This window comes from Drosophila mauritiana, chromosome 3R, assembly GCF_004382145.1.
Source record: "Drosophila mauritiana strain mau12 chromosome 3R, ASM438214v1, whole genome shotgun sequence".
Taxonomy (NCBI): domain Eukaryota; kingdom Metazoa; phylum Arthropoda; class Insecta; order Diptera; family Drosophilidae; genus Drosophila; species Drosophila mauritiana.
The window spans coordinates 18,626,002-18,638,579 of record NC_046670.1 but is presented as its reverse complement, the minus strand read 5'-3'; the positions used below and the strand labels follow the sequence as shown (position 1 = coordinate 18,638,579).

At 41.3% G+C, this 12,578-nt stretch overlaps 6 non-coding genes across 6 annotated transcripts; all 6 read right to left on the bottom strand.

Moving 5' to 3' along the window:
* Window positions 1-10,400: 10,400 nt before the first annotated feature.
* On the bottom strand, window positions 10,401-10,474 carry Trnan-guu. The gene has a single exon. It is a non-coding gene; the product is annotated as a tRNA-Asn (tRNA).
* Window positions 10,475-10,816: 342 nt separating this feature from the next.
* Window positions 10,817-10,889, bottom strand: Trnar-acg. Its single transcript has one exon. It is a non-coding gene; the product is annotated as a tRNA-Arg (tRNA).
* Window positions 10,890-11,070: 181 nt separating this feature from the next.
* Window positions 11,071-11,143, bottom strand: Trnar-acg. The gene has a single exon. It is a non-coding gene; the product is annotated as a tRNA-Arg (tRNA).
* Window positions 11,144-11,366: 223 nt separating this feature from the next.
* On the bottom strand, window positions 11,367-11,439 carry Trnar-acg. The gene has a single exon. It is a non-coding gene; the product is annotated as a tRNA-Arg (tRNA).
* Window positions 11,440-11,593: 154 nt separating this feature from the next.
* On the bottom strand, window positions 11,594-11,666 carry Trnar-acg. Its single transcript has one exon. It is a non-coding gene; the product is annotated as a tRNA-Arg (tRNA).
* Window positions 11,667-11,842: 176 nt separating this feature from the next.
* Trnar-acg lies at window positions 11,843-11,915 on the bottom strand. Its single transcript has one exon. It is a non-coding gene; the product is annotated as a tRNA-Arg (tRNA).
* Window positions 11,916-12,578: the final 663 nt, after the last annotated feature.

Genomic DNA, 12,578 nt, shown 5'->3' with positions numbered 1-12,578 from the left:
GAAACAGCAATGCAAATTATAAACTACAATAACCAAATTTTGAAAACTGAAAACGAGCAAGGCATACAAACAACAGCGAGAAAACGAAACATAAATGAAAAACCAATAAAGACAAATTATAAAAACATTACAAAACCCCAAGTGAGTCTCATAAATTACAAATAACTGAGATTGCGGCGATTGCGAGCATCAAATATTCCAAACACTTGTTCGAATGTAATTTATAGAGTCAAGACGACCAGCATTAGTCGGCCACCCAAATGCAGACGTTGCAGGCTAACAATTGATAGATGCAGACAGCGCTATGAACGCATAAATATCGGGAAACGAGTAGCTGCGAGTGCCATGGCCCTTGGCTAATTAGAAATTCTGTGTGCAGAATCAAGGCACTGCTACCGGAGGATCGGCACGGAGGAGGGGAGCTGGTGGACAAGGGCTCTTCCAGGAATACGCGTCAAGCACGAGCCGTGCGATTGAGTGAGTCATGCTCAAATACTTGCATGCCCCATGTCTCTGTAGCTTCCTGCTTCCTTTGGAAGTCCGAATAATACGCAGCAATCTTCCTGCCGCACACATTGCGCGTTCGTTTCCTAAGTCTTTCGTTTTGTCGCTCGCCTCATATTTCAAATTGCGTTAATTACACTTTTAAATGCGGGGTATTAACAGGGCCAGCGATAAGCATCTCGCTGCGCCATTTGCCACAAGCCAAACATTCGGCCATAACTCGAGGCGAATCTCCGACGAATAAAAAAAAATATACCGCTAACGATGTGCTCGTAAATTTTCATACCAAAACTATAAACGAGCATCAACAAGCCGAAAACATTTGCGAACATTACGCATATGCCCTGTGCTTAGATGTCGTATAAAATCGTAAAGACAAGTGGACAGTGCGGTTCATAGCTTTAAAACAACTAATTGATATACTATACATAGAAGTGATGAAAAAGATTGTTGGTTGTTTGTCATTGAATTGACGTATTCATTAACCGATTAGTTGACTGGTCTTTAATTGCAAGTGGTTTTATCTGATCTGAAGTTGTCAGCGATAGCAAATTGAATGGACTTTTTTAAGTTAATTAATTATTGCAGAATCAATTGGTTAGACAAGTGGATATTTTTCGAATAAATGATTTGTGACTCTATTCGCTTTAACTTATGAACCCCACTGTATTCGACGTGTAAAATAAAAATGATATTCTTGCTGCTGCCACAAAGGCAGACGGTGCTTAGTTCTTTCTGCTTAATTTTCAGCGATTTGTGCGACTTGTGCTGATTATATAATGACAAATAAAACATGCCCAAACAACATTTAAATTTGTTGTAGCTGTTTTTTTATATTTGCGCAGACCCCATCGAGCCAGATCCATTCATTTGTATGCGCCACAGTTGCCATCATCGTGACTCCTTTGATGAAAAGCCGTCAAGTCAACAAATGCAAAAAAGAAAAAAAATTAATGATGAAAATGAAATCAAAAAAAAAAAAAGAATGAGCAAATCACATTAACAAAAAATAAACTAGGCGGGGTGTTGACCATAAATTTACGCAGAAATACCTAATTTATATATTCAAGATAATTTATTAATATGTGGATTACAATCTCTTGGGGTTCCTGCGAGTCGGTGGAGATTCATGATTTCTGAGATGATAGCTTTTCACTAGAAAAAGGTTGCTCAATATGTATTACCTCATAACTGAGTGTCATTAAAGTAAGTCAACCTTCGATCGATCGCCATTTTCTAACCAAATTGTTCTTAAATATATTTTAATTGAAGACCCCCACAATGGTTGCTGCACGAGGCCACCAAAAGTGTGTCTGGCCCGAACATGCTGTGCCACCTGAAAAGTTCCTGGAACTGTGGCATTGGACCCCTGCCCAGAAACAATAACCCGAAGCTGGCATAAAGTTCAGGCCTTAACAAGATGGAACAAAAGGCTGTCTGGCTGGATGGGATTGGGAGCTGATGCTGATGGTGATGGTGAGGCTCTACCGCGTACTCGCCAGACTCGTGGGCAACAGTTTTCATGTTTGGCTCTTATTTTGCTTTATTTTCTTGCAGACTGTCAGTAGCCGAGTCGGGAGATGGTAAGTTTCCGCGGAGGTGGCCAGGGTAAGAAGGCCAAAACGCGACGACAACTTGGCTGACAAGCGGGCGAATGCAAATAAGTCTCGTAGCCGGCTCATTTCTGCTGAATTCACTAAACTCCGGACTGCTGATTTCCACCTCTGGCTTGATTTATCTGGCATTTTATTGGCCAGCGCCATTTGCCTTCGCCTCGACGGCCTAGACCATAATTTACGCATCCTCCTGCCAATGTATGCGTTTGCTGTTTTTCTTGCCATTCTTTTTAGGCCCGGCCTAATAAAGTTCTCTCAGGTGTGAAAAGGCCTCCACTTGCATACGAGGCAGCTTAATTGATGACAACATCTTGGAATTTTCGTTGGTATTCCAATCCGAAGTTGTCGCCAGTCCGCCAGTTCTTCTTCCATTGCCTTTTGCTCTTGGGCCCAGCTGTTAGCGCTGACTTGGCTCTTTGGCTGCTTGGCCGCTTGGCTGCTTGGCTGGCCAACTGAAATCAGTTAAATAATGAAACATTTGCACGATACTGGCGAATCGGAATCGAAATCGTATCGCGCGCCAGCTCGAGCCAGGCTTTTTGGCCAAGGATAGGGAACTGAAAACTGGCTAAAACGGCCAGCTCAACGGCAGCGAGCAGCAACAATCAGCACAATCCGCAGTTGTATGGTGCTACATATCGTACAAGATTTCCGGGAATTGAAAACTGCTAAAAATCGTGTTTGATTTTATACGTTGCTGTTGTTGTCCCGCTCCTTATGCATGCAATTTGGGGGGATTTCGTTCGGTGGAGAAAGAAGGGACCTGCAGCATCTACGATACGCGTCGTGGTTCAACATGCAATCGCAACAAACGAAAGCAGCTTGTTAACTAATTAAAACCAAAATATATGCAAATCAAAGGCCCCAAAAAGAACCCAAAAGGAGTCCTCATCGTCCTCTGCCTGTTTACCATCCTTATTTTTTTCTCTCTCTGGATCTGAGCTCAGCTACTGTTTTGCGTTGGAGTGGAAGTTCTGCCTGTTTTCCTCGCCTTTTTGTCAGCGATCTGTTTCTTTTTTTTCGGGGCAATTAAGCGGAGACAACGAAGAGTCGCTGCCATAATGCTGCAAAATCGAGAACTAAATAGCACAAAGAGCATTGTGCAAAAATTAATTGCAACATTTTGAGCAGGGACCACCGCCACCGCACCCCCTTTTTTCTCTCTCGTGGATCCTGCTCCAAATGCAATCAATTCAGTATGGATTTCTGGCGAAGCAATCGATGCGGATTTACGAGTCGCCTGCATTTTGCCTTTTCCAGCCAGCCATTTGGCCCATTGTCGAGTGTCTCCCAGAGGGCTCCAAGATGAACCTGCACGGGGAGAAAAAACTACTGCAGTGGGGCATCAATTTCGAATGTAAGCTCACTTTTTATTACGATACAAAGAAACTTGAACAAAGATCATTAGCTTGTGGTTTTTTGTAAATAGAAGTTGGCTATAATCGAAACATTTTGTTATCAGTGTAATGATATGGTGGTGGGTGAGCAGCTCCATCCGCCGTCGTGGTCTTGTGTCTCTGGCTTAGGTGCGGACATATGTAAAACAAGCCATGAAACAACCGGCTGGGAGCAGGACACTCCGCGTTCGCATTCTCATTCGGATTGAGATTCAGTTTCGGAAGTGAAATTTATTTTGCATACGAGCCTTCGCCCCACAGAGGAGCCATTGTCTTTTGTTTGGCCACAACGATGCGGATGGTGGAGCGAGCACGCTGTGGGGTCACCGGCAAGTGCTCCTGGGAAACTTTTCGCTCGGCGCATATATCAGGAATGGGTTGCAGGAGCCAGGAGCAGCCGTTCGATTGTCACTGGGAAATTATCCAATTTTGTGGTTTGCATTCAAATTGAGCACCGCCGGCTGTCAATTTAACAAAGGTCCAGCTACCAAGGAGCATACCTTCGTTCTGCAGAAGGGGTATTGGAAAGGAAGAGGACTACGTCTCGGTCGCGGATTCGGACGAGTAGCTGTCATGTTGATGAATGCAATTGGCAATTGCCCCCGGAGCGCTGGTGGTCCCAATTCGCTTCGGTTTAGTTGGGTTTTTAGCTGCGCTCGGGGTTCAGCCCGAAATCATAATCGCGATCTGGCCGCGATCCCGATTTCGAACCCTTTATTGCCTGCTTCCGGATATCCAAGACCATAAAATGCATGGCCAACGCCGTTTATTAATTGCATCAAGATCAACTGGCAAACGCCGTCAGCATTAAGCCCAAAAGAAAAGCATAAACAAAAACCTAAAACGAAACAACATTTTGATAAGAAATTTCACTAATGAGTATTTACCTTTTGGGAATGGGCTGCGGCTTTGGACGCGGCTTATTTGGGGTTGGGTTATAACTTATAAGCGCACGTTAACGTTAACGGGGCGTATGCTTAATGCTAGATTAGTATCGCGAATTTCATGTGCGCTGAACTTAACGGCTGATCGCTCATAAAATTAATCAAGCTGCTTTAGGCTACTTTAATGTTTTCAGCATTTTACATTCTCCGCACTCTAACAATTTTGGGTATTGGCAATATATTGTATGGCTTAAATGGGAAATTGATGGTAACGAAATGTAAATGCATCATAAATTACTCAATAGTATTTCAAACGATGTTGGAGATAATAAATTAGGATGATCAAAATGTATATCATGAGCATATTGCATATAAGAATAAAATCTAAAAAAATGCAATCTCTATATATACACCAAAGACAGAGTAACCATTTCTCGTCGACTGTCCACTATCTTCGACTTGTTTCAAAACGTTGTTAATATTTTCACATACTTTGGTGGGATTTCCTTTCCCTTTGCTGGCTGGCGGTTAACAAATTGCTTTCGTTATCGCCGATTTCGATGCAGAGCAAGTTGAATGCACTTTCGGCTTTCGAACTCCACTCCGGCTATTCGATTCGATTGCAGTTGGATGGATACTCCTTGGACGGGACTCACGTACGAGTACGAGGACCGATCGGGTGGTCGAGCCATTTGTTACATTATAATATATATAATAAATTTCAGCTAGCTGGCGAGCGGAGGAGCAGCTAGATAAATAATGCATTTGCCCATAAATATCCTCCTGCTGCCGCCGCCTGATTGACGCCTGACGTTTGTCATGGGCCGGCAATTTGCATTGGGTTCATTGGAAAATGTCAACTTTAATTGAATTTGCACTGACGAAAGGCTCCGATTTATGTCTCCCCGTCGTTTCGTAATAAACATGTCAGCCGCAGTATTCGATCTTTGCCCGCGTCTCGGCCAAAAGATTCAGATTCAGCATTTGGCTGTGGGCCAACTAATTTGAACGCTAGCTGGGAACAGTTTTTCCCTCCCAAACAGGATGGAACGACAAAACCTGCTTGGACTGGAGGCTGCGAAGGCTGCGGCTCTGGTGCAACTGGATTCCGGAATCGCCTGCCCCTTGCACCAATCCCAGACGCTAGCTTAATGCCATAATTTATGCGCACAACTCGCTTTCGATGCCGCGGCACTGGCTCCGCCTTTTGGCCAATCAGCGGGCGCGTTTCTGGCCATGACTAGGGCTGGCTCAAAACATCCGCTCGCCTGCGGAGCATCCGCCATCTACACGTGTCTGAGGAACTGTGCCACAGGGATCCTGAAAATAACAAGATTTAAAAAAAGATCGGTGAATAAGATATGTATAATAATGATTACAATAAATACACTCACAACTTCGCTTAATGATTCAATGTTAAGTACAGAACTAAGCTAATAAGAACTTCAAATGTTTGAAATATATAAAAATGTCTTTAAATTATTAAAAAGATCAATGTAAAAGTTATATGTTGTTGATATTAATACAGGATTTCGAACCTTTCCACTACCCTGTCATCGTATGAGGTATAAAACAAGGGAATTCCTTGTTGAATTACTATATTCGAGTCCTTTTTTGGGGCTGTTTTCTAAATTTATTCCCAACATAAACACACAATTAAAATCCTCATCGAATGCATCCTGGTGCTCCCCTTTGTCCTCAGCGGAAACATGAATTACACATTTCTTAGGTGCTCAAAATTCGACTCGCAGGGAATTGCACCTGCCAGGATAACCTGTGGCCAGGATGAAGCAGTAAAAATGCAGCGCGTGCCGAGTATTTCCAAAAAAAAACAACTCAGTAGAAACACACAAAAACCGCCAAAAAGCAGAAGAACCAGGAAACATTAAACCCAGAAACCGAAAGTGCAAGGTGCAAGGCTCAAATGTGGCAATAGCCATGGGAATGGGAAAGCGATCGGCGCGGGATAATTGAATTAAACCCAGGCATTGAACTACAATGCAACTAAGCCGAAAGGCAAGCCCTAAACGCAAAACCCTCGGCAAACTCCGAAAAACAAATAGTATCGAAAAAATACACAATCCTAGGCGGATTAATGAATTTCTCGTTATGCGCTTGAATGGCGAAAACCGCAACACATTTGAAATTTGTACAGAGATTTAATGGCCCAGTGGACATGTACACACACTTTACACTCGAATGCAACCCGAAGTGGGATGAATTGATCTAATCGGATCTCGACTCAGCGATCGCTTTGTCAATTGCCAATTGATCTTTTGGGCAATTGATCCGCTTTCGATTTCGATTTCGTTTCCCTGGGTGGTTTCTATTTGTATTTTTATTTCATTTTTTTTTGGGTGCAGTAAAAAGTATATAACCAATAATAATAAACAGATGTGTGCTCATCAATAAATTTTGCAAATATTGCACAATTATTCACGGCGATTGTCATCTAAATGTGGTTTTAATTGCCGGCATTAATTAGTGAACGGGCGATCGGAATAGAGATGAGTGTTTGCCATGCGATAACCACTTGACTTACATTACCCATATGCACACTTAATTGTGGCTTAAATCCGGTTTGGTCATAAACAACGCTCGCCTCGGCCAAAATTGATTCTTGGCGTTGTCAAACTTTATGGACGGGCATAAAAAATCGAATCAAATCAGCTCAAATATAAGGGGTTAAGCCGCAGGAATCCTCGCAGCCAGGGCACGTGTAAATAAATTGCTTTCCATTGGCTTCCCGCTGCAAGTCGAACCCTTCCACTTGACCTGACCGCTGGCCTTTATCAGTGACCAGGCCAGCAGCGAAAGGGTTGCGTCTAATCCCTGGCAATAAAATACAATTTTGTCCAGGCGCAGAATGCATAGCAAATACAGTAGAGCATCTCTAGCACGGATCATTAGATGGGAAACACTCATTTATACATGTGTTAAAGCAAAATTCAAATTATCTTATCTCAAATTTAGTTACTAAGCTTCGCTAATGATTAGAACTAAGTGATTAAGATGCTCTGCTGAGTTTTAAAATTAAAAATTTAAGTATAATTATTTTTCAATTCCAGTTGCATTGTTTCTCTTGAAACAGATTTAAAATAACGTATTCTTGAATTTAAAAGAAAATTCCAAACTAATTGAATCTCTATTTTGAGAGCGGGTGTAGATTATGGAAGCTCCACTGTATATCTCAGCGGGATATATCTTTCCTTCTGCTATTGCTTCTCCTCTAGTTGTTGTTGTGGAAATAGGAATTGAACTGTGAAGAAGCGATGCGAATGACGTTTACTTTTTATGTTTGTTTATCGCTGAAACCGAAAGCTGGACACTCGCCTCGAGATTCCATCCTGACCACCCACACCACCCACCAACACACACATATATATATCGCACATCAATTTCAGGGATTTTGTTGTATTTTTTCGGATTTATGCTGCCGGACTTTTGGCAATTGGATTTTTTTCTCAGCCCATTCAGCTGTGTAATTGACTTGGCCAGGAGATCAGAATACGGCCGGGAAACTATAAACTTGAAAAGTTATAAACCTAGAAGTACGGGCCTCGTATAATGACGGCCATCGCGTGATGATCTGAGGAGGAGGTGTTTTTATGTGGCCAGAAGAGGGAGGGGGAGCGGGGGTGCTTTTATGGCTTATTACCGGCCTAATTGAGGCCATTGTCATTGTGGGCTCTTTGCAGATCTGGCTGCAACTCGCATGTCGCCTTTGGGTTCGGGTTCACTCGCCCACTTAATTGACATGTGCGGAGTTTGTGTGTTTGGCGAATGACAGCTTTTTGGGTGCTGAAACCCTGAAATGCTTTAATATTATTATAAAAAAAAAAACTGAAATGCCCGAGTTGCACGTGAGGCGACAATTATGCAGTCCCATTTGCCTGCAACATGTTGCCAAGTGCCTTGGATGTGGGAGAGATGCCTCTTCCGGGCATTGCACATATTTTAGATGGTAGCTATGATTAAGTAACATGCTAATACTTGTTATTAATACCTGAAGGGGTTGAATGAGAGAAAAAATGGCTTGTTTCTGATCTAAGTAACATTAGTTACATTTAACTCTCTAATATAAGTTACTTAAGATAAATATAATGCCATCTACTTATCCTAAACAATCATGCAACGTACAAATTTATTCCCGCTCATAATTAAATACTTATTCCACGAAGCATTCTATTGGAATGCAGTAGCAAGCTGCTAAACAAATTTCTAATGTGGTCAAGGTCTTTTGGTCCGCTTAAGGACCTCCCTATTAGTTTTTACCCATTTTCCCCGCGTTAGATGTGCATATTGTAAATGGTTTGCCTCGTAACTCGACGCAAAGTGGCATAATTACATGTTTCGATGACAAATGTCCGGCCTCCAGCCACTGGACGGATCGAAAGGGAAAACTGGGAACCTTCTTCATTAGGGATGGATGTTTGGTAAGAGGGTAAGTTCCGAACCAAAGGAATGCTGCACGAATGCGCGCGATTAACTAGCCATAGGAATGACCAAAAAACTAAAAAACATAAAGAACGCAGAAGGAAACGTTGCAGTCCCGGTTTCCTACCACAATTGCATTTTTGGTTACATTTCGCTCACGTTTCAGCTGCAATTAAAAACGAACGAATGGGAACCAAAAACAAAAAAACACCAAGAGGGGGCGGAAAGGTGAGGGGTAGGGGTTGTGCCGCGCTTAGCCAACTATGAAGATTTAGATAAGCGTCTCATTTTCCTAGCAGCTTGCCCAGGGTCCAGTTCTCTGGTCAGTTCTCGTTTTTGGCCTCTCCGCGTTTTCCATTTCATTTCATTTTCAGTTTCGTGTGGCACAGGGGCGTGTTTTTCCACACACACACCAAAAATTGTCGCCTAAAGTGGTGGACTATGGGAAAGGAGGGGGAGGGGTGGCAGAGGGGTTTAGTGGGTGTTTAAGAGACCTTGAATGTCCTAGGCTTGCATTTAAATGACATGTGCAGGCCAACTTTTAGATTGGGTGGAATTATTACTTTAAAATCGCCAACTGTTTATGTGCGAACCAAATTTAAGTTTCAAGTGCTTGCCAGTGCCCTTGGTCTTGCAGAGTCTGCTAATTAAAGTCTAAGTTTGATTGGAGTGGGGCAAATAAATAGGGACAGTAAGTAGGGTGCCCTTAACAAATTGCTCGAACTGTGCACCGACCAATCAAAACTGATCCGCTTTCTTGGTCGTGGTCGTTCGTAATGATTGCAAACACAATCGGACCATGTTGATCTCGCCAGCCTGCGGTTCGCTCCCTTGGCAAAGAAAAGAAAGAAAATGCTTTTCCACAGAATTTCCCTCAGTTGCCCTCAGATCATGACTCCGGGGGCCTGCGGACGGCGGACTGCGAAAAAAGTGCATAGAATTTCAACCATAATCGCGGCGAGCGACTAACAAACCAGCAAACAAGGCGAAAACAACACAAGTAACAACAAACGGCACAAGCAAACAAAGAGCGGCAAAAGGTATCATCATAATCATAATGCGCATAAGCCGCCATCCCAAATGGGCGGGGGGCAAAGGGAATTCATTCCAGTGAATTCGCAATTCTGCGAAATCAAATTGCACAAATATTTCGCTTATGCAATGCACCAAGGGGATACAGCTGGCTGGAGGTGGCGGGAGCGGCAGAATAGCTAGCCAGAGATCCCCCACCTGGATCACTAACTAAGTAACTAAGCCCCAGACTCTGAGTTGGCTTAGGCGCGCTGCAGTGTGGCCATTGTTAGACGCAGACGCAGATGCAGACGCTGACACAGACTCGCAGACACCACAGCCGCAGATCTTGAGCATCAGCAACTTGGGGGTTTACACGTCGAAGAACTTGAAGATTTGGAATCAATATGCTAATAAAAACCAGGTAAAAAAGCTTATTACTTATTTCGTTGTTATTAATAAATACGGTTTTAAAAATATGTGTTTCACTTTCATAAATGCTGAATTGAATTATCCAAGAAAAATATTGTATTCAAAATAAATTCTTAATTCGCCCCCGGGTGGACTCGAACCACCAACCTTTCGGTTAACAGCCGAACGCGCTAACCAATTGCGCCACGGAGGCATTGATCAACACGAGACAAAATAGCTAGTTGAACTTACGGCGAAACGGTGAGAGATTCCGATATTTAAGAAAGCTATAAATAATTTATTATTATGGAATTTTAACGTATTTAACATATTTGGTATTATGTTTGTTTAAGACAAACTAAAAAGATAAATGTAAATGTACAATTGTTTTTGTTAGCTTGAAAAGTAGGTACAATAATGTAAAAGCGAGGAATTATATATCATTTCATGAATTATATATCATTTATTATATTTCATTTTTCTAAAATAAATATTCAGTTTTTGTATTTTTCTAAATAGTCTGTTGATTTTAATAAAAGAAAAAAAAATCTATCTCCGATCCTGCCAGGAGTCGAACCTGGAATCTTCTGATCCGTAGTCAGACGCGTTATCCATTGCGCCACAGGACCGATAGAAGTCTGCGTGCCAAACACCTGTTGTTAATTAGGTATTATGCATGGTATCAAAAAAATAAAATTAGTTTAATGCTATTAAAATATATGCAAATATCTATATAAAATACAAGTGGTAAGTTATAAGTTATATCATAACGTGTTGTGTGACTTAAAACCGCAAAAAAGACTTATTACTCGATCCTGCCAGGAGTCGAACCTGGAATCTTCTGATCCGTAGTCAGACGCGTTATCCATTGCGCCACAGGACCGTTGAATTATAACGGAAAAAACTACTTTTTATTAATTAAAGTAGATAATAAAAGATCTATATGAAAGAAAAACGAAATCAAATCTGGAATAAATAAAATGGATAACTAACGATTAGCTGCAGCTAAAGGAAACGATATATAAAAATCAAGGCATATAAGCAATAAATTCCTAAATATGAATTTCAAAAATTCAAAATTATAAAACAAAAAGTAACAATTAACTCGATCCTGCCAGGAGTCGAACCTGGAATCTTCTGATCCGTAGTCAGACGCGTTATCCATTGCGCCACAGGACCGCTGAAATCTAACGGAAATTACTTTTTTCCATTAATTAACAGAAGATTATCTATGGATTAAAATAGGAGGATATATATTACGAGCCAAAGTTTATAAAAATTAAATTCCTTAATATCTATTACTATCTTTTATTCACAAAAAGATAACTTATCTCGATCCTGCCAGGAGTCGAACCTGGAATCTTCTGATCCGTAGTCAGACGCGTTATCCATTGCGCCACAGGACCGATGTTATCTTTCTGAACACAATATTTTTATTTATTTAAATAAAAACTTAAAGTTAAATTAAAAAGCGACATAAATCCTAAGTTATATGTAATTATATTTACTATCACTTACTTAAATTCATTTACTTAGGTTCTAGAAAAACCCAATTATCCAAAATTGTAAAAAATTACAATTTCGATCCTGCCAGGAGTCGAACCTGGAATCTTCTGATCCGTAGTCAGACGCGTTATCCATTGCGCCACAGGACCGATGAAATTACAAAAGCTTTCATACATCATGTAGCCGGAAAACTAGTTTCTATAAATAGATCCAAAATATTCATTGATCTTGCTATCGTCTGTTTTGGACACTCTGAATCTCATTATGTAAATTACCATACTTAATTTCTTGATGGACGGCTCAAAGATTGAATTTCGGTAATCGTAAAAAACTATTATTGAAATGAGCTTGCGGATTCATTGGGTGAACGTCAAAGTTTTTAATAAGGTGTTTCCGTTTTGAGATGGAGATATAAGATGATCTGGTTATTGAATGAAATCGTTTTAGTGTTTGATATCGGATTACAAAAAAGTAAATTATAACTTTTCAGTGTTAAATGGTTGTTTTGTTGCCAATAAATCTTCTCATAATAAAAACATAATTTTATTTGACGAGAAAAGAAAAGCTACTTAAGAAGTCAAATTTTTCAAAGCCCCTCTTAATTTTTTGCAATCTGTACTTTGCAGTTTTTCGTGGATATCCCAACTTCCAGGTTCGTGTAAACCTGTGGAGCGTCTTCCAGTCTCCCGTGAACGTGATAAGCCCAAATCAGCCGCATCATCATCATCTTCGCCGTCGTCGTGGTGGCTGGTGTTGGCGTTGTTGGAGCTGTTGCCATCGTAGTTGCTGGAGCTGCAGTTGCCCCCATCCCA